This window comes from Podarcis tiliguerta, assembly GCF_965153285.1.
Source record: "Podarcis tiliguerta genome assembly, chromosome: 4".
NCBI lineage: Eukaryota > Metazoa > Chordata > Lepidosauria > Squamata > Lacertidae > Podarcis > Podarcis tiliguerta.
Genome location: NC_139537.1, coordinates 61,521,167 through 61,541,508, shown reverse-complemented (window position 1 = coordinate 61,541,508; position 20,342 = coordinate 61,521,167). Strand labels below are relative to the sequence as shown.

At 41.7% G+C, this 20,342-nt stretch overlaps 1 protein-coding gene across 9 annotated transcripts in view; it reads right to left on the bottom strand.

The window, feature by feature from the left end:
- Window positions 1–20,342, bottom strand: part of LOC310677106 (uncharacterized protein) — a 332,640-nt gene that overhangs the window by 311,479 nt on the left and 819 nt on the right. The gene's annotated exons all lie outside the window — the stretch shown is intronic.

Below are 20,342 nucleotides of genomic sequence, written 5' to 3'. Positions count from 1 at the left end.
TTTCTTGGCCCTGCAGTGTAAGGAGGTTTTTCTTTCTTTCGTTTTTTTAAAAATCACCTGAGGACAATATTTCAAATCCCTTCCAACAGCTGCTGCACTAATTTCAATGGGCAAACAGCCTCCCTCTCCAAATGTGATGAGTCATCCTTCCTCCTAAGGAAGCCATCCGAGCGAGGCAGGGAAATGTCTGGAGCTGCACCAGCATGGAGATGCACCTTTCCCCCACAAAATATTTCTCTATACAAAACTGTGAAATCATCCCAGTGATGGAAATAACCATGCTACCTTTGAGTCAAATGCAAAAACAGAAAAGAGTAAAGCATATTTCAAATGCAGCAGGGCCTGCTTACAAACACATGGAAGTGGGATCAAACCTGACAGACAAATAGTCAAGGGTTCTCCCCATTCTTTGATTACTGCATTTTATCTAGCACCTCAATATATTTTTTAAAGATTCTGCCGGTCCTTAAAATTATTTCCTCTTCTCATATTTGCATTGCAAAATCTACAGCTCTTCCAGGAAAAATATGGGCATTCCAGTATTCACAATGCAGCATCAAAAGACATCTATTGCAGAATGAATAGTGTTTCAAATATAGAATTCACAGAGAATACCATTAAAGTGGGATGTGTTTACTTTGTATAGTGCAATCTTATGCATGTCTACCTAGAAGTAAGTCCTGATGTTCAATTGAGCTTACTCCCCAAGTAATATGTCTGGCGCAAGTAGTAAATGATTGCCATCTATTCATATGTACACACTGACCAAGGAGTAAGCTCCACTGAACTCGGTGGAACTTCTGAGGAGACACGCAGCAGATGGCCTGTCTGTAGTCTCAGTTAGTATGCATGCTTGACAAGTTATGGAAAGCCAATTTGTATTATAAAGGAAGAAATTAGTTTTGCAAATGCACCTGCAATTCTCAGTGTAATGTTGCTGGGAGAAAATTGGATTATATCATTTTCTAGAAAAATCCAGACATGGACACAAACAAACTGTCATAAAAGCAGTAGAAAGAAACTCCTTTCAAGTCCTGAGAGCCACAATGATAGACCACAAGGGAGGAGACCTCACCACCCCCCATGCTCCTGCAACTTTCACAGGTGTGCCCGGCACACAGGCATTATTTAGGTGATGCCTTTCCTGGTGAAGGTATAAGTGGTGGAGAAGCTCCACCTGATACAGTTATGTTCTCATGCAACTTTTATATCCACAGGAATGAAGTCAGTGACAACAGCAAGACAGAAGGCAAATACAGAGGAAAGCCTCTAAATCAGGCATGAGGGTCATCTTCAGTTTTGGAGATCCTTCTGGTTAGCGGTGGGCAAGGCCAGGGGCAAAAGTGGGCCTTGCAACAAATACATATTTTTTACAGTTGTATCAGCACACTAGCTTCTACACACACTCACACAACCCTCCCTGTTTTCCATCCAGACACACAAACAATGTTACTGGGCTCAAGAACACATTCCAGACATGCAAAACGACTCAAGGAAGGGCCAGAGGGGAACACACACCACACAACTGTCCCATTTTAAAGAGGACAACCCAGGTTTACAAAAGCCACCCCAGTTTCCAATCCCAATCCCAGGTATCCCGCTTTGGCCGTGCACCTAATTCCGATGTTTTTAATTTTGCTGCCAATGTTTGGATTTTGAAACTCTGTTCAACCCCCCACATGGGGCCCTGGGTGGATTAACTGCAATTAATATATCCTCACCTACCTATTAAAACGCACCCCACACTTTTCACCCATAGTAGAAATTGTACACACTCCACTTTTCCCAGTCAGTGCAGTGCTTAACCAGGTTTGGGTCAAGGGAGGCATAGCGGCACTTTCTTATACTTCTTTACAGATATACAAGTTGAGCATAGATGGATGCAAAGCTTAAACCTTCCAAGAGGCAGCCCAAATCCACTGCTTCGACATCAGATCTCTAAGGAGATGCTTACATGACCCCCAGCTTGCTTCAGTGTGTCTCTCTCTGTCTCACTCAAACTGTAGCTGGTCTTCATCTAGACCAGGGGTCTGCAACCTTTAAGACAAAAAGAGCCACTTGGACCCGTTTCCTAAGAAAAAAAACCTGGGAGCCGCAAAACCATTGCGACATTTAAAACAAATATATCTCCGGAGCCGCGATCTGACAGCGGGCGGGAAGGTGACGTCGGGATGGTGCGTGACTAACGCATGCACCGCCCCCATGCGACGTCACAGCCAGTACAGCGCCCGCTACAGTGGAGAGTGTCGGGGCACACAATGCGCCTCCTCCCCTTGCTAGTATCCACCCCAGAGCTGCGGCAAAGGTGTAAAAGAGCCACATGCGGCTCCGGAGCCATGGGTTGCAGACCCCTGATCTAGACAATATGATGTTTAGCAGAGGAAATGCACTTTTCAGGTATTTCCTAGCCATTCCAAGACTAGCTGTTGAGATCAATAGGCCAAGAAATGGAAGGAGTTGGCAGCATTGCTAGAACTATTAAAGTGGTGTCCACAAACCCTCTTCTATTCATACCCCCAATCGTACAACAATTTTGTAAAATAAAAGCCAGGAATATCTCCCCACACCCAATAAATATAATCCTTTCCAGTAACTGAAATGGGCTCTGTCTTATTCCCACTTGCGTTGGATTCACTGAGTCAGCGTTTTGGACCTTCCCTGATTACAGCAACATCATCTTATTTCAAAGAGCTGCTTTCCCTCCAGATTCCTAGCTACTTCTCACATGCAGCCAGAGATATATAATGAAGCAAATGGCCTTAATTGAAGCATAAGGGATCCTTGGGGGGGGGGGGAGGACACAGAGAAGAACTTGAGGCTGTAATCTTGATTTTCACAGAAGCAGCTAAATGAAATAAAATAAATAAATAAATGGAAATCATGTCATTTGTATCTTTGGGGCTGGTATGAAGTGTGGAATTCTTGGCATACCACAGCCTCATGATGGATGAAAACACAAACAAAAATCAATGCCTTAGCTGTAAAAGAACACATTTTCCCCCAGTAGTGAAAAGATTTGCTATGGGCTGGCAGCTGAATTCTCATTAGTAAATGCATCCCAGTTAATAGGAAGCTTTCTCTGTACGCAAGAGGTAATTATGAAGGCAAAAGTGTGGAAAAGCCCAACAGCCTTTCAGCCCTCCCTGTCAGGTTTCTTGCTATTTGATTATTATTTTATTAAGTTCTATATCAAGACAGAAAAAATGGTCATAGAATCATAGAACTGTAGAGTTGGAAGGGACCTCTAGGGTCATTTAAGCCAACCTCCTGCTTTGCAGGAATATTTTGCCCAATGTGGGGCTCGGATCCATGACCCTGAGATTAAGAGTCTCATGCTCCATCAAGTGAGCTTTCCCAGCAATGTCATTTTGCATCAGCCATCTCCTCTGAAGTGAATTCAAGTCTGAACTCATGGGCTGGATTTAGACTCTAGCACTTCTGCTTCTTCTTATTGGCAAACAGCTGACTGGCAGAATTCTGGCTTTATAAATAAGGCCTCAACAGGCCCATTTTTAATATACAGTACGTTGGAAATAGCAATGAAATGAGAAGAATTCAGAGTTCTGATTTTTTAAAAAACCTAAACTGCTACGAGTTCTACATATTCAGAGTTGTATATCCTCTTTGAAGGATAAGACATCATTTGTTTCATTTTCCTTTGGCACAGTGAAGTCAAAACAGACTGTGCATGTCAGTCAAGTTGCCCCCAAGGTTTTCTGTGTCTCGGTTGCCATGAGGTATCATCATATTGTGCCGATCCTGATGAAAGGTTTGTTGCTGGAAAAGTAATTTCCTATACAGAAGGCTTGAAACCACGCCTCTCACAGTTCCCTGCAATGCATCCCCTTGAAGGGCATTTCAGTGACAACACAGATGGAGGCAAATTATTGAAATGGGAAATACCACTAGGAATTAATGTTTTCCTTTAGGGAAAAGTACATGAACCCCATCAGTTGAAGGGGAGGAACAGCAGCTGGGGCAACTACAGAGCAGGTGAACTTTTGCCATCTCCCTACTCTGTTTTTGCTGTTGCTTTCCATGTGGGGAAAGGAGAGCCTCTGGACAATCCACACACCCCAAACACACGCTGATGTGCAGCAGCTTAACTTGATGACCTCTGGGTGAGGAGACTTAAAACAAAACCAGGTTGACATGAATTATTTTTGGGATAGGGAGGAGTGGTGTTGGTTTTGTATTTTTATATTTGTATTTTTGCCAAACTCATGTGCAGAAGCAAAACCTCCCATCATCAGCGCCAACAGTAAATAATAGGGGAGATGTGGGCAGACTTACTTCGGGCATGCACTGGCAAACCACATATCCTGAAGTATTCTTGTCCCATTCACCCTGAAATCACATAGCAACATCTCGCAAAAAGAAAAAGAAAAGAAAGGGGGAGATGATGGGAGGTTTTTCTAACTATCATAGATAGTTAGAAGAGCAAAGCTTGAGTTTAGAGTTGAACAGCAGTGATGTGACCTAGAAGTGAAGCAGCAACCTAGAGAGAGAGCGCCAGAGCAATAATTGAATTCTTTTTTAATCCAAGGCTGTGACTATGGGAGAAACAAAACCCTTTTGTGGTGTTGATGCTGTGAACCCCTCCATTGTAAGCGCAGGTTCTATATATGTGTAAAGAAACCCATATGCCCTAAAAATACCACAGTCTCCACTGTGCGTCATTCCTGAAGACAACACAAGCCCTGGGTCAGTGTCTGAAACCTCTAGAATCTCGCACCGCTCAGACATTGGGGTGGCATGCACCAATACTGTAGGCAAATGTCCTCCTTTAAGGAGTTTTCATACCACTCCTATAGTTCAGCAGTGTACCACCCACGACCATTTCACTATTGAAAGTTCCCACTTTCAACATTTTCTTAGAGGAGACCATTTTAAAGTTGAGTATAGTAAAAGCTATGGTTTTCCCAGTAGTGATGTATGGAAGTGAGAGCTGGACCATAAAGAAGGCTGATCGCCGAAGAATTGATGCTTTTGAATTATGGTGCTGGAGGAGACTCTTGAGAGTACTATGGACTGCAAGAAGATCAAACCTCTCCATTCTTAAGGTAATCAGCCCTGAGCACTCACTGGAAGGAGAAATCCTGAAGCTGAGGCTCCAATACTTTGGCTATCTCATGAGAAGAGAAGACTCCCTGGAAAAGACCCTGATGTTGGGAAAGATGGAGGGCACAAGAAGAAGGGGACGACAGGGTGAGATGGTTGGACAGTGTTCTCGAAGCTACCAGCATGAGTTTGACCAAACTGCGGGAGGCAGTGGAAGACAGGAGTGCCTGGCGTGCTCTGGTCTATGGGGTCATGAAGAGTCAGACACAACTAAACGACTAAACAACAACAACAAAACATGGGTATGGAAAGGTTGCCCTGTTCCACCCAGCATAAAAGCGTAAGAAGAGGGCTGCTGGATCAGGCCAATGGCCCATCTCGTTCAGCATCCAGTGGCCAACCAGATGCCTGTGGCAAACCCACAAGTAGGAATCAAGCACAAGAGCACACTCTCCTCCTGTGATTTCCAGCAACAGGTATTCAATAGCACTTTGCCATTGAAACAAGCATTTCAGCTTCCTATATTTGGTGAATAATTTTCTAGCTGTTTTGAATACTGTGCTCTGTTTCTTTCCACAATGGCACTTCATTCTTTTGCTCACAGCCTGTAGTAGCCTTGACCCCAAGCCACCATGCATTCAGTCACAAGCACAGAAGCACACTTCAAAAACTTGTTGACCTGTAATGCCCCATCGCTGCATAGCATGGTATTGTCAAGAGGTGAAGTAGAACTGCAGGAAACAAGTGTCTTTCCCTACTGTAAAATGTGACACACACCCACACATGAATTTGATGTGATCCATGTCGCCGTTTTAAACCAAAACAATGTGAGTTACTTGTTACTCTTGCAATCTGCTTTGGTTACATTTATGGCAAGCTACTCCCACAACTAGAAATTATATGAGGAGCTTCACTTCATTTCAGCAGGACCTCAACTCTTCCACCTGTGCCCTGTGACTTCGATTCCATTATGTGCTCTCTGATCCCAGAATAGCTGCCCACCATTTTGCAACAGCTCAAAGTCTAGTGTGGGTCACTTAACAGAAAAACTAATGGAACTTTCTGCTACCAGCACTCCTGCCAAAAAGCTGAAAACAGAAAGCTGGAAGTAAAAAGGGCAGGCACAAGTACAAATAACAAATAAAATCCATCTTTGTGATCAAGATTCATTCTGATATTCCAATAACAGAACCTCAAGTGAACTTATTTAATAGTCTTAGGTATACAAAAAGCCTATGAAATGTAGATTTAGCTGGACCATTCCGGTTTTGGCTGTGAACCCTTATTTCCTGTGTGTGGTTTTAGACTGCCAAACCACATTCATTAATAGAGCTCGTGCTTCTGTTGTGTGACTCCATGAGATCGTAAATTTTTAAGGCTTTCCTACCATTCCAGCCAAGTATCTGACCTAAGCTGCATTGGTATTTTTGGAAATAATGACTGATGCTCTTCTATAAGGGACAGGTGGCCTGGCAACAGTGATCGGAAGCCATCCTGCAGCTCAATTCATACACTAAAAAGTAAAGAAGGTGATTGAGCTTGCTATGTTTGACAAAAATAGGGTTGCCAACTGCTCCTTAATTCTGTGCCAAATGCTTCACAGTCATTTGTGTGGGTGCTGGCTTATAAACGACATTGCTGTATTAATTAATAACTGTGAATCCTGCAGAGCAGGAAAAGGACAACAGTGCAACAACAAAAAAGCTGGTCCCTTTCTTCTTCGTTTTAAAAAGAGAGAGTACATTAAAAATAGAAGTTTCTTCTGGATGCCAGACCCCATAAGATTCCTTTCAATACGCCCACAGGAAACATTTGGAATAGTTCCCTGGGGATGTATCTCTATACAAATGTTACCTTCTGTTATCTACTCAACTTTCTGAAAGACATTCACTTAAGTTGACTCTAACTAGAATTCAAGAGTCACATAACAAAAATTGACTGCAAGAAGGATACAGCTCCAACTGAGCCATTTAAGAAATGTTTTCCTTCTTTCATTCAACAAAGGACAAGTAATAGAAGGTTCCAGAAGTGATGGAGATACACAGCAGTTATAAGCAGGGGTGAATCCCAAATCCTAAACTGAACTGGGATGCCTTGGATGTATGCTAGGCTTGTGAGATCTCTGTAAGGCGGCACAAGTCAAAGAGTCCCTCTCATGGTAGCATGGTAATCCAGACATCAAAATAATGCTGCAGACAAGCATTTGCTGAAAGAAAAAGCAATGTCTTTGATCCCACCATAGCACCAAGATGGACTGAGGAGGGAAGGGAGAGCAAACACCATGGTGGGCAAAGGGGGAAGAGGAAGAGCTCCATTGACATTGACAGGTCTAGCATGTAATCAGAGAAAATGATTGTACCAGTGCTCTCCTATCGCAGTGTTTTGCAGCTCTGCAAAAGCAAACCTGGCAAGGTATTGCTTTTGTAGGATATAGAGGCTGAATATGGTGACGATAAAGTCAGAAGCATTGGGACAGATCTCTGTATAATCACAGAGAAATAGTTGTGAATAACTACTGGCAGCCCCAGATACAGACACATTGCAAATTCCTTTGCATCTTACGAGACATAGCTATTCAAATGAGGCTTGGGTAAGTATGGAAAAGCAATTGGCAGTGTGCATCCAGATGTGCACCTACATCTGCAATTTGATACATGAAGTATAAGTTGCTTCCATTCACAAATCTCTTATCATAAATTATCTTAAACTGAGGTTGCAGAGTTGTATCCAAAATTTGTCAGTAATGTAATTCAGAGAGAAAGCCATTATCACATAAATCCAAAATACTGCTTTGAAACTATTGTAAGATGGCATCCCTAAACTGGTTAAATAGAACAATAAAGCAAAAGTAGAAACCCACGTATATGCAAAATGTAATTGTGGTCAAATAATAGTTTAACTATAGAATTATACACAAAGGCTGCAACCCTCTATGTGCTTACCTGAGAACAATCCCCATTAAACTCAGTGGGACATAGTTCTGACTACAGATACGTAGGATTATTTTGACGGTATACAGTCATTTATACACTTTGACAAAGCTCCAGACTTAGCATCGTTCAGGGGCATTGTGTATGTGGGCAGGGTGTGGCAGCTGCCATGAAAAAAATGGTGGGCTTTTTTTGCAGAAAGTTCTGGAAAGTTGCCTTCTTTTTCTATGAGTGGTGGCGAGAAATAGGAAAAATCTCAGAAAATTTCTATTCTTAAAAAAGTATTTTGAGATACTTTGGTTCAGCCCTGCTGGGTGCCTTATAAATCATTCTTATTCACAGTTATTTTCATTCAAAGTACGATGGTATCAATGAAAATTAAGGTCTACATGTTTACTAGCAATGGGGAGCATCCCAATCCTGCTTTGAAATGGAAGCTAGATTCCGGATTTTGACTTTCTTCAACCTGATTCCAGTGAATCCCAAATGGTTAGTGTCTTTGTTTTATCAAGCAAAATATAATACATGTTTATTCTAATACCTGGTATATTACAATTCATTGTATGACAGTGCTGATTGTCGTGGAAGAAGGAAGATAGCCTGTGAAATCACAGAGCGTCAGATGATAATGTTTTAATACAGGACAGTTTTGTTTGTTTGTTTGTTTGTTTGTTTGTTACCCAGGTTCGAGGTTATCTTATGTACAGTGAAAATTGTTGTCATGAAAACTGAGCTCCTTTATCTAACTTTGCAGCCATTAGGAGAACATATTAGTCATATATCTCGCTTTCTCTGCTGCCTGTCACAAAAATACATCATCAGAGAATACTATTGTCAAATACTTTCTATGAATTATTGCAATGGCTTACTACCTTCAGGGTTATATATATTCAGTGGTTGTATGTTGTCCAGATGAATGGAAAACAAAATGGAAAAATAAGGACACTTCTTGCTGTTTCTGAAAACCGAAGCCAAGATTTAGAGGTCAGGGGTGTCCATCTACCCCAGAATTCTCTACACTTGGACTAGAATAGTTCTCTCATTTTCTGTTAATAAATTGAGTGTGGAAGCAGGGCAGCAGGCAATGACTGTAGAGAGGGCCCTGTACATGTGAATGGCACTTCTAGATCATGTGTAAATAGCTCTTTGGGCATACAATCATATGTTCAGGAGCAATCTCCATATTTTTTTACAAAAATATTTATAAATTTCAATATTACCACTGCCAAAATCACATTTGTGTTCAAATAAACATTTACTTTGGGTTTTCGGCGTTCGGGAACCGAAATGGACAATAACGGAGGCGTTTGCGAACCAATGTTTGACTGTACTGTTGAAGGTCAGTGGTTTGAATCCGCACAACGGGGCATGCTTCCGTTGCTCTGTCCCAGCGCCTGCCAACCTAGCAGTTCAAAAGCACGCCTGTTCAAGTAGATAAATAGGTACCGCTGTGGCGGAGAAGGTAAACAGCATTTCCATGCGCTCTGGTTTCTGTCACAGTGTTCTGGCGTGCCAGAAGTGGTTTAGTCATGCTGGTCACATGACCCGGAAAGCTATCTGTGGACAAATGCCGACTCCCTTGGCCTCAAAGCGAGATGAGCACTGCAACCCCATAGTCGCCTGGGGTTGACTGGACTTAACCATCCAGGGGTCCTTTACCTTACCCTAATGCTGTTAGCATTTTTGCTTGTAACAATCTACAGATTTTTAAAATAAATGCGCAAAGGTCACATTAGTGAGCCTGTGCATATTTACTGCCCATGTGAAATAACACCTGAAAAGGGCTAATGCACCCTTGCCCAACCTTGTTCCCTTGATATTTTATTTTTATCTACAACTCCTATCAACTCACATCATTGGCTGTGTTGGTTGGGGCTGCTGAACAGGAGACCTTCAATAAGAAGACCAATAACAACACTTTCCAGAGTGACTAAATTTGGCGGTTAGCCCTTCAACACAGAATTTGATGTCTAACAGTCCAATCATCATCTCTTATACGAACTGCCAAAACATCAAAAGAAAAAAACTCCAATAGACCATTTGCTTTCTCCTGATCTTTTTGTACCTCTGAAAAGTGCAACTAATAATGGCTGTCTATTGGCACTTAAAGAAAGTTAGGCTCCATTTTCAAATTAAATTATTTCAAACTCAAATTCAAACACCATTTTCAAATCAATTTTCAAAGAAATTCAACTCTACCATTTATTGCCTCAACTGGTATCTTCTGTCATAAAACTGTGATGATGTACACCACATTAAAATTCTATCAAAATTAGGCCAGCAAATACTGGGGGAAAAGAGTGGTAATGTTTCATGGAGGAAAGGCAAAAAGTTAATGTGTTCTTCAATATTATGCTGTGTTCTCTACATGCCCCTTTTACCAGTTATCTCAGGGGTCAGCAACCTTTTTAAGCCATGGGCCGGTCCACTGTCCCTCAGACCATGTGGTGGGCCAGACAATATTTTTTTAAAAATAAATGAACGAATTCCTATGCCCCACAAATAACCCAGAGATGCATTTTAAAGAAAAGCATCCGGCCCACGGGCCTTAGGTTATCTGTTCCATTGAGGTAGACAAGAATTTCAGTGAATTTATAGTGAATCTATTCTGAAATTTAATTCTGCCATTTTGTTGACCTTCCTGGAAAGTGAATGTGATGAAAGTCTCTTTCTATTTCTACTGAAATACATCTAAATTCCAGCTTTTCGGGATGATTCTGATTTGACTGCTATGGAGGTTTTGAGGGTGAGTTGCAACATTTCTCCGCCGTCTCCCATGGAAAGATTTTAAACCATAATCAGAACTATACAGGGGGAGAAATTCTATTCAGTTTGCATTTAATATCAAATTTGCTCTTTATGAAACAACAAGAGAACCAAAACACAGCCATCCTTTGAAATTTGCACTTAACTTTGTGAACCAACATTTACAAAAATGCATATACTAGTGAAAGTATGCAGAAAAATGAATATTTAGTTAAAATAACTTTTAAAATTGGATTATATTCAGGAAACTATATCGATGAGTCAAAATTGTTGCAGATATGTGGAGAACTGGACTGAAGACTGGAAAAATGAGAAACGGAAAAGAATGAAAAAAGAGAGATCCTTCCATCGATCCTCAAAACAGGCCCAAACAAAATGGTTTCCATATGAAGGCTGGCTTCATGGATCCCTGTGGCACTTGTCTCAGTGCAGCATTTGTGTGCAGCAGCTTAGCCAAAACAGAGTGGAGAGCTGTGAAGAAAAATCCCTTATCCACATGGCTTGAAAGCAGCCTCTGTTTTCAGCCATTTTACCTGCTTTCTGTTGCTTCTTGTTCTGTTTTTCCATGTCTGTAAAAATACCCAGAGAAAAAGAACAACTTTTGGTTTCCAAATGCAACCACCAAGCAGATAATTTGACAGCCAGTTCCACAATATGAGCACAAAACCGAACTGTAGGCCTTATGAAAATTATGCTATGTAACTGTGTTACAGTGTTAGATGCAGGCAAAATGAGAATAAATTTTCCTTCTTTGCTTTCATATTTTTTAAGGCTGACAACAATAATCAGTTCTTAAAGGTCAAGCCATTCCTTCCCGAATTCAATTGTCACGATTCTTTTTTAGCCAGGCGAAAGTGCAACTGATCATATCAGGAAATAACACCTATGATAAATTGCTTTTTAACCTTCTGTTCCTTGTCAGCTGATCACAGAGCTCTTTCACAGGGGAGAGGCGATTGCAGGGGTGTGCTTATTTGCTTTCTTACAGGTAACGTTTACTTCTTAACTCTGCCTCATGCAAATGAGTTGAACCAATTGATTATTTACGGATCATTTACACTTGCACCCTTCACCAAGCAGTCCCAGGGTAGATTACAAAAATGCCACCATGAAAACAAGTCCAAATGATGTCAAAATCACAACATGAACAGCAGTACAGTGGTACCTCGGGTTAAGAACTTAATTCGTTCTGGAGGTCTGTTCTTAACCAGAAACTGCCTCCCGCTGCCGCTGTGCAATTTCTGTTCTCATCCTGAAGCAAAGTTCTTAACCTGAGGTACTATTTCTGGGTTAGCGGAATCTGTAACCTGAAGCCTCTGTAACCTGACGCGTCTGTAACCCGAAGTACCACTGTACTGAAGGAGGGAAAATATTGACTCAACCAAAAGGCCTGGGTAAAGGGAAACATGTGCCCAGTGCCGTTTTTTCTGGGGGGGATGCAGGGCTACACATACCCCTAAACATTTTGTGAATCTAAGTTTGGCCTCATTGAAGGGCAGTATTTCAATATGAGTAGGAAAATGAGAGTACCCCTAAATATTTTTTTTTTATTTATTTTAGGGGGGAAAGCACTGCATGTGCCGGTGATATGAAAGTGAGTCTTTGCTGAAAGTGAGGAAGCAATAATCTGAGGATGGAGAAGACAATAACAGAAGAAGAAGAAGAAGAAGAAGAAGAAGAAGAAGAAGAGGAGGAGGAGGAGGAGGAGGAGGAGGAGGAGGAGGAGGAGGAGGAGTTTGGATTTGATACCCCGCTTTATCACTACCCAAAGGAGTCTTAAAGTGGCTAACATTCTCCTTTCCCTTCCTCCTCCACAACAAACACTCTGTGAGGTGAGTGGGGCTGAGAGACTTCAGAGAAGTGTGACTAGCCCAAGGTCACTCAGGAGCTGCATGTAGAGGAGCAGAGATGCGAACCCGGTTCCCCAGATTACAAGTCTACCGCTCTTAACCACTACACCACACTGGCTCTCAATAGGGCAGAGCCACATTCATGACACCAGCGTCACTGCAGTTGACTTGGATTGACTTGTGATACAGAGGACAGTGGTGTGCTTGGGGTTGATCAGATGCACCAGCAGGGCTGCCAGACTGGTGGGTGTTCACAGCCCTGCTCTCACCTTCACCCTGCCCAGACCCAACCAGGTAAACTGCAGCAACGCTGGCGCCAAGAAGGCAGCTCCACCCAGCCACCTTGGCTGCTGTTGGTGGAAGGTGCTCCACACTCACTTTGGGTTTGGCCACAGAATTTGCTGATCAAAAATGAGCAGTCTCTTAATTCATAGATAGATCTCTTTTTAAACAATAACAAAACTCTTGCCTCAATTGCTTCATGGAATTTGTAGGAATGGTGCATGCTTTTCACACTGGGGGAAAAATTGTTTTTGGAATCTTGACCTGCCTCACGCTCCTGCTACAGGACAGACAAGGGCATTTGGAGCATTAGTTGCAGTCTAAAAACGATTCCCAAACAAAGTCAAAATATCACTGGCATAGCTACCTCAGGACAATATGTTTAGGAGCTATTTATGTAAGGCAGCCTTAATAACAATGGATAATTTACTGAATGGGGCCCAGCTAATCCAACCCACAGCATTGCCCATAATGTTTAAAGCCTTTAGGACTCCAGGAGGGAAGTATTTTCAGCAATGTTTTCATTGGGTACAGTCCAGAGAATGTTAGGCACACTTAAACCCTATTGAAATGAGCAGGACTTAAGAGCTTAGCTGTACACTCAAACTCTGTTGAGTAAAACTTGGTTGAATAAAGCACAGTTGAAGCACTGCTTTAGTATGATTTAACCACTGCTGACTTTCTCTGTGGCTTGCGTCACCTGCATAAAGCACAACTACATTTTAAACTCCCTGAGTACCAACAACTGAAGGAGATCTGATATGAAAAACAACAAAAACAACAAACCTATTTGCATTACCTCAAGGACTCCTTTACAGTATGGAAAAGCTGTCAATTTTGGCTTTCAAGTGTTATGTTCAATTTCCCACATTACTGCATCAATTGGTGATCTCACTGCCCCCCCCCCCAACAAGTCATCACGAAAATTCATCAGCATTTTAGTATGTTGTTGTTTAGTCGTGTCTGACTCTTCGTGACCCCATGGACCAGAGCACGCCAGGCACTCCTGTCTTCCACTGCCTCCCGCAGTTTGGTCAGACTCATGCTGGTAGCTTCGAGAACACTGTCCAACCATCTCGTCCTCTGTCGTCCCCTTCTCCTTGTGCTCTCCATCTTTCCCAACATCAGGGTCTTTTCCAGGGAGTCTTCTCTTCTCATGAGGTAGCCAAAGTATTGGAGCCTCAGCTTCAGGATCTGTCCTTCCAGTGAGCACTCAGGGCTGATTTCCTTAAGAATGGATAGGTTTGATCTTCTTAACATTTTAGTATATACCTCTCCTAACATGAAGATCTTGGTGTGCAATTTCCCCTAATGCACATACTTTTGCAAGCAACTTCCTCAAATTTAATGCATTATTTTTGCATTTTACCAATATATGCACTTTTATGAACACATTCCCCTAATATATGCAATTTTTGAGTTGGAGAACTGCTCTGCAAAATTTAGAGATGTGCAGATTTTGAAGGATAACTGCATTTTGCTTCATGTGTAGCAGAGTTCCCCAAACTTGTAGTCCAAAAACAGCTGGAGACCCAAGTCCCACCCTCCCTAGCTAGCAGGACCAGTGATCAGGGATGATCAGAATTGTAGTCGAAAAACATCTGGAGACCCAAGTTTTAGAAACCCTGCTGTAGAGTTTGGGGAAGCACCAGTTTTTATGTTGTTGTTGTTGTTGTTGTTGTTGTTGTTGTTATTGAATTTATATAGTTAGGTAGGACTGCATTAACAAATGAACCAAACTGAATTTTTCCTAATCTGGAAGCTCCCTCGATGTTATAGTCTTGCCTTACAGATCTAAATAACAAAACGCCAAATTCTGCAATGATGGAGGAAGGTGAGGGATCGTGAAGAAATGTTCTCATCATTCTGGTGCTGGAGTAATAGACAAGTGGGATGAGAACAAGAACTTTATGAGAATTGGGACCAGGGGGGTTGCACAGGAGTTGTGCCTTACATTCAGCAGAAGAATGAAACTGGTAGATCAATGTTGATTTTTCCATCACCTTTGCTGTGTGGTGAGAGGAATGTAGCAGTGGCCTCAGGCACAACTGGAATGAGGAAGGTCATATAATTGTGGTCTTCAGTGGAAATTAGAATTTTCCTCTCTGTTGTGGTGGGGTGAACAGTGTATTGGATACTTAGCAATGATCTTGCCTACCTTTGCAAATAGTTGTGAATGGCAATCACTAGAACTAAGTCTTATGGGGAAAGACATCTGCATTCCTTAGAAAGGTAGAAGAGTGGGGAAAAGGAGGGTATATTGGTGTGTGTACCTATGTATAAAGAGTGCTATTTCACTCTGCAGCTTATTCATTTCTGGCTGGAAGCAAGCCATTTCTCAGACCTTAAAATAACTTCAGAAATTTTTCTGTGCTCTCTATACATTGATTTTCAATGGAACTATAATTGAAATTTATGAATGTGAGTGGAAATACAAAAGCCAAGACAAGCTCCATTTATTTTTCCCAAAGCAAGCCCAAAATAAATATGTGTGGAAATCCTATCTGTACCTTTCCCAGGATCAGATTTGATACTGGAGTTCTGGTTATGGGTGGGATTTCCTCATTAATGACTAAGGTACCAACATTTATTAAGGGTCCAAGCAAGCCAGCTCCAGAGCATTTGCCTGTGGAGTTCCCCACTTCCCAGAATAAATCTGTGACAATAAGGCCTGTCCAACATTATTTTATAATTAATCTACGAATTATTAAAATAGGGTTGCCATATTTCATATAGTAAAAACCAAGACACCCCAAAAGTTGTTGGAAACCCCCCAAATTGCCAAAAAAAACCCCACAATTTTTCAATTGACTTGCCTAAGATCCAGAACAAAGCGCCACATTTTCAGAAATTCCCCCTGGATGTTTTAATACTAATGAAAATATTTAAATAATTACTATTTTGTGCTACCTTCTCTATTCTCTGTCCTACAAATTTTCAATAATCTCACAGTAGACAAAAAAGTGGAGTCTGTTTTATTTTCTGGTATCAATTTGTAGCTTTACTTGTTGGGTGGTTGTTGTTGTTAGTGTCAAATTGTTTCTGTAATTACCTTTTAAAACCTGAGCATTCTCTCTGAACAAGACAATACTTTTTTAGCTCTAGAAAAATGTGCTCAACGCCCCCCCCCCCATGGTGTTCTAAACAACCAGTAAATCAGTAGGCTGGCTATATAGCAAAATCAATGTTCATTTTTATACTTTTCTCAGAACAACATGGATGCCTGTTGAAAAACGTGTAAGCTGAAAGTCTAAGTTTTTAAATTTTTGCAGACGTGTGCCTCCAGCCATTTGTGAAATCACTTCATTCCACTGGAGCAGAAGTAGGCTTTCCTGTGCACTGGATAGGGAATAGCACATGCCAAAAAGATGCTGCTAGCAAATTAATGTGCATACCCCAGCAAAAAATGCCAGTGCACACAACTGGTCAGGAGGGTTCTGGGGGCAAGACTCAGTCCCTGCACCTTCTTCCCCACACATTAGCTGATGGGTCAGATCCCAGCTTTTTTAACTACCCAGTGGACATGTTGTCTTCCTCTACTGTACACATGCTGTTGTACTGGGGCCCTTTAGTAGGAAAGAAAGTTATACCAGATGTGGTTTCAAATACAGTGGTACCTCGGGTTACATACGCTTCAGGTTACAGACTCCGCTAACCCAGAAATAGTACCTTGGGTTAAGAACTTTGCTTCAGGATAAGAACAGAAATTGTGCTCCAGCGGCACGGCAGCAGCTGGAGGCTCCATTAGCTAAAGTGGTGCTTTAGGTTAAGAGCTGTTTCAGGTTAAGAATGGACCTCCGGAACAAATTAAGTTCTTAACCCGAGGTACCACTGTACAAACAAGTGGTACTGGGAGACAGTCATGGGAAGGAGACTTCTCACTGAATGGTTGAAAACATCCTTAGTGATGAGCTGGTCCAATAGAACTGTCCAGAGGCACTGTTGAGATATTCCCCACACCATCTGCCATTCCATAGAACTGCTTTGTCAATAGAGCATATCAACCTGACTTTGTGAATGGGTTTCCTACAAGTTCTTAACAGGTATAGCTCGGGTGAAAAGAATGCCATACTGCAGAATTCAGAATGGAGCCCAATGTTTCTTTGACATAGAGATCTGAACAAGTCATTTGGGAGCTGCATGTCAGAAAGGTGGGTGTAACATAATGATATTTGAGCTATTAAGGCTGCAGCTCAACACACATTTACTCGGGAGCAATTTCCATTGTAGCCTACAAGAAGCAGATATGCATAGGACTGGACTGTCATTGTGTTTAAGCAAATCAGCTGGAGACTTTTAGGAAAACTTAACCCTGAGATAGTATAGAAAGCTCACATTATCCTCCCTAAGCATTAACCAAAATGAGAGATTAGAGCACGTTTTGCAGTTTAGCAATCTTTTGTATTGCCTCCTTCACAGCTGAGGAGAAGGAAACTCCATATTTACGGGGTCTGAACTGCTAATTAAACGTGCTTTTAAAACGGAGAGCTCAGTTACTCATGGCCAGCACCATAATTTCCCCAGCAACTAGCTAATGTGTGATCTACAAGATTAAAGCCTGAAATGAAAGATCTATGAAACAGACCGCCAACGCTCTTCTTTGTTCCCGGCAGTGGATGTTAAATTATTAAACTAACAAGGCAAGCCTGCAGTGTTAAGCCCTAGTGAAGCCTGATTTATTTGTGACAGATTAATGTAACTATTCAAACAATAAATCAAAGATTAAACTCTGCTTTGTAATATTTAATTAAGTTCTGTGTCAATTAAACTGAAACATAGGTAACAGACAGCACAAGCATGTTTACTTGGAAGTAAGATCTAAGAGTTTCAATGAGATTTACTCCCAGGTAAAAGGGTATAAGATCACAGCCATGCAAAAGAATTATTTGTATGAATGGGGTTAAGCTTTACATATTTTTTTTGAAAACCACTAACAATTACAGATGTTAGATAACATGAATTAGGCAACACAAAACTGGAGCAAAAATATAGAGTGATTAACCAATGGGACCCAGTGCTTAAAAGTGATTTTAGTGTAATATTTTCAGATGATTCCATATTTTACATTTTCTAGAAGGATGATGCATTTCCAAGAAAGACTGACACTGATGTCCAACATGACATCTTCACCTTATACGTACTGGAAAATAATGATAGGATTCCAGCTCAATTTACTATGATTTGGGTGTGACTGCAAGAGATCCTGGAACATTTATTATAACCTTCAAATGTGTTCCATGTGACAATAATATCAGAGGGTTTCCCCATGTGTTTAAATAATGTGTGTACGTAAAGGAGGGGGGTAATGGAGCAGTGTGGACTAGCCTTGTCACCCCACCCCAGTTTTCATGTCTGCAGTCCACTCCTCCTCAAAACTATCCACACGCATTGCATGCATGAGAAGTGGCTTTACGTGTGTGAACATATGCGCATAGAGATGCTATGCAAGCGGGGAGAGATCCTGACCTCATCAGACTCAATCCTTGTACTGCGTAGTTACACATAAAGAGCCCTTTCTCACATCTACCAAAAGGCAGCATACCCTCCAACATCCTGCTGATGAAGGAAAGTAAATATTCGCACATCAAAAGTGTTCTGGAGAAAGAGAATTAAAACATTTGGGGGAAATATATCCCCACCAAACTATCCTCAGCTGCTATGGCTAACTAAATACAGGAGACTTCAGCATAGCCTTAAAAAGATCTACTCTTTCTCCCACAAAATGTTACAAATGTTAATTCTATTTGAGCATCCTGATTCTGTCACATGAGTAGTTTTCATAGTTATTCTTCATTTGAACACCTGATGGTATTAATTATACAACACAGCTTGGGTATCAGTGCATCATCTCTGATCAAAATGCCCTCCGATGTAACATCTACAATCTTCAAAGCAAGTCAAGGACATTGCACCATCTTGATGAGCGAACGACCTGAGAGCTTGTCATTTAGAAAATATTTATGACCCACAGATATGTTGTTTTCCTTCTCATTTTAGAATATTTCTACAGATCTGATATGCTGAAGAATTTGAAGCAGAATTCTCCAGACCCATTTCTTTTCCAAAGCAGGAGGCACCTTAGTGAGAGCAGATATATTTTTAAAGTGTCGAAACCAATCTCGTTTTTCATTCAAAGGGACAATTCAACAGACAAAAGAGAATTTGGTTCACATTAGATGCACCTTAATGGGGAACCTCCTGAATAATGGATTCACAAGGTTACTGGTAGATGTGGAAGGGCTGTTCCTCAGAAAAGCTGTCTGCTCACAAGGCTTCTCACTGAAGCCTAAGAAGCTTCAATAACAAGGGAAACCTAGCTTCTTTTCGAATCTTACCTAGGCTTTGCACAAGCAACAGCATTTCAGAGAAAGACAGTTCAGTTGTATGCATGGTCCCACTGGGGCTTGCGCCCAGGAAAGTGTGCATAGGACTGTAGCCTTGGAGGTGGTATTTTAGAGCTGCTATTGCCTGCAGTGCACACAGTCATCCATAGAACCATAGCTTTGGAAGGGACCCCAAGGGCCATCTAATCCAAGCCCCTGCAGGTAAAGTATCCATGACAAATGGCCATCCAACCTCTGCTGAAAAACCTCCAAGGAAGGAGGTTTTCTACCATGATTTCTTAGCAAACTGGTTCTACAAATTTGGGGTGGGGGGGAAGGAGACCTAGTTTAGCTGTAGAGCTCATAGCCTGTTTCGTTTGCAAAAGGGTAGCAGGTTTTAGTCCTTAGCATCTTCGGGCAGGGCTGGGAAACAAGCCTGTTTAATACTCAGAGAGCTGCCTCCAGCCTGTGTAGCCAGTACTGGGCTAGATAAATCAATTTCTGGAAGCTTTCATAAGAACATCCATCCCTAGCACTTCAAGCTGTAGCCTAGGAAAACTGGAACTTGCCTCAAGAAGCACGATCAGTCCTATTACAATACACACAGGTATTTTGCTAAGTCTGTTGTAGTCTGAGCCCAATAGTCATGACATCTCACATCACAGAATCCAGACTAGTCTTTGAACCATATTTAAAGTTTTGCATATATATATTTGTTAGAATGAAAGGATAGGTGATACACTAGACACAAGCACACATGCCCTGAAATCAAATAATGAAGGTTGGGGTACAAATAAGTGTTTTTAGAGCTAAAATAATGAATGCTCAAGTAGTCCTTTAAAAAGGGGGGGCAGTAAGACCTTGAAAGGCTCCTCCTCTCTTGCATCTGAAGGGTGAACTTGATTAAACCAGAACCTGCTTGCAAGCCAATCTAATAAATTTCCCATCAGCCTCAGCCAGCACACTCTAGTCCAACAGTTACTGTCTGGGTGTCCACAGTTCACCACTCTTGGGTTACAGGAAGCAGCTGCAGACAGTGTGTGTGGGTGTGTGGGTGTGGGTGTGTGAGAGAGAGAGAGAGAGAGAGAGAGTGTCAAGGTTGTACTTCCCCCATCCTAGAATAAATCAAG